At 30.4% G+C, this 2,041-nt stretch overlaps 1 long non-coding RNA gene across 1 annotated transcript in view; it reads left to right on the top strand.

Annotated features, from left to right (window-relative positions):
* Positions 1-1,729, top strand: part of LOC117940518 — a 3,629-nt gene extending 1,900 nt beyond the window's left edge. The window contains exons 2-3 of the long non-coding RNA XR_004655770.1: positions 873-920; positions 1,649-1,729. This is a non-coding gene — a long non-coding RNA (uncharacterized LOC117940518). The remainder of the gene's footprint in view (positions 1-872; positions 921-1,648) is intronic.
* Positions 1,730-2,041: the final 312 nt, after the last annotated feature.

Here is a 2,041-nt window from a genome sequence, read left to right as displayed (position 1 = left end):
ATCCCCCCCCCCCCATTAGTGCATGTGTAGGACCTGAACGTGTGTGTGTGTGTGTGTGTGTGTAGTTCCTGTGTGTAGTAACAGTAACAGTGGAAATTATAATTTCCTCTTGTGGGATTAATAAAGATTATTATTATTATAATTATTATTTTTATTATTATTATAGATTCTTAGGATGAAATAAATACATATAATCATTAAAATAATTTTATAAAATAATAAAGAAATAACTGAATGAATAAATTAAACAAATGCATTGATGAATAAATATTAAATATTTGTCTACAAATTAAAATAAGAAAAAATAAAAATGAATAAATAAATAAATAAAAAAATTAAACTATTGCATAATTAAGTAGAATTAGAAAAAAAAGTTAAATAAGATGAGATGAATAAATTAATAAATATTAAAAATATTTGTGTAAAAAGTAAGTAAAATAAGAAAAATAAAAAGTGAAATGTACCTTTATATCAGCTTGACCAAAAGCAACTAAAATGTGATTTAACAGTTTCATTACTTCGTCTTCCAGACATTTAAAAACAATGATAATAAATAAAGAGGAGGTATCGTTAACCCCACCCGGCTGCCACGCCGAGGACATTAAAACAAACGCCCCTCACGCTTTCATGTTTTTCTCTTTAGATTTGAACTCTTTCATCTTTCATGTCTTCTAACAGATTGTCTTCTCCCTCCTCCTCCTCTTCTTCCTCCTTCTTCCTCTCCCTCCTCCTCCTCTTCTTCTTCTTCTTCCTCTCCCTCCTCCTCCTCTTCTTCTTCCTCCTTCCTCCTCTCCCTCCTCCTCCTCTTCTTCTTCTTCTTGTTATTCTTCCTCCTCTCCCTCCTCTTCTTCTTCTTCTTCCTCTCTCTCCAGAGGTATTATGGTCTGGATAGTAAGTGGGGTCACATTGAACAGTGGATGGTAGGACTCTTCCTCCTCCTCTTCACTCTGTGTGTGTGTGTGTGTGTGTGTGTGTGTGTGTGTGTGTGTGTGTGTGAGGACTAACCGTCTAATCCTCGTCTTTATCTATAAACTTTTCACTGATTATTTGAAATAAATATTATTTATTTTATTCAAAGTTGAAATGTGTGTGTGTCATTTTATTGTAATTTGTTTATACAAACTTTGGTGTGTGTGTGTGTGTGTGTGTGTGTGTGTGTGTGTATACAGGATATTTGTATATATCCTTTTATATTTATTTTTATTCCACTAATGTATTTTTTTATAATATTTCTTTTATTTGATTAAACTTATTGTTTTATGCTTATTTTTATTTTACTAGTGTATCATATTTATTTGAATTATTTTGTTTTATTGTATTTATTGTGTTTTATTTAAATCTTATTTTTCACTTTCAGACTTTTTATTTTTAAAAATCTATTATTAAATGTTTTTAAATTTATTCTATTGACCTTTTATATTTATATTCTTTCATAATTATATCGTAATATTTTTTTGTGCATTTATTTCTTTATTTTATTTTGTGTAAATTTAATTTTTAATCTTTTTTTGAATATCTCTTTAATTAAATTATTTTTAATTTATTGCAATTTATTGACTTTTATTGAATTTTTTTACATTGTTGATTTTATTTTGGCGGGGAAGCAGCTCTGTAACTTGTGTTGTCTTTCTTCTTTGTGGCCTTCCAGGAGGACAGTGAGCGGTATTCTCGCCACTCACGGAGACACACCTCGGTCTGTATCGCTCTCCTCTGTCCTACAAAATATATATATATATATATATATATATAAACCAGAGAAATCGTCTTTGTGCTTGTTGTCTGCAAAGAAACTCTCAAATATTCTTTTTATGGTATTATTTTAACCTGGAAGTGTGTGACAACATTATGGGATGGATCCCACCAGAAATAGACCTTTTATTAAAGAGGAAGATGTTTTTAGTTTAACATGAAACAGAAATCACCATCACCAAACCCACCAGACTCCATGTAAATAATCACTACTTTTAGTCTGGTGGAGATATGCTGCTCTATACACGCTAAAAGTAGTGATTATTTACATGGAGTCTGGTGGAGATATGCT

The sequence above is a fragment of the Etheostoma cragini genome, unplaced genomic scaffold, assembly GCF_013103735.1.
Source record: "Etheostoma cragini isolate CJK2018 unplaced genomic scaffold, CSU_Ecrag_1.0 ScbMSFa_2655, whole genome shotgun sequence".
NCBI lineage: Eukaryota > Metazoa > Chordata > Actinopteri > Perciformes > Percidae > Etheostoma > Etheostoma cragini.
The sequence above is the reverse complement of the archived record's forward strand: the minus strand, read 5'-3'. Positions and strand labels throughout refer to the sequence as shown.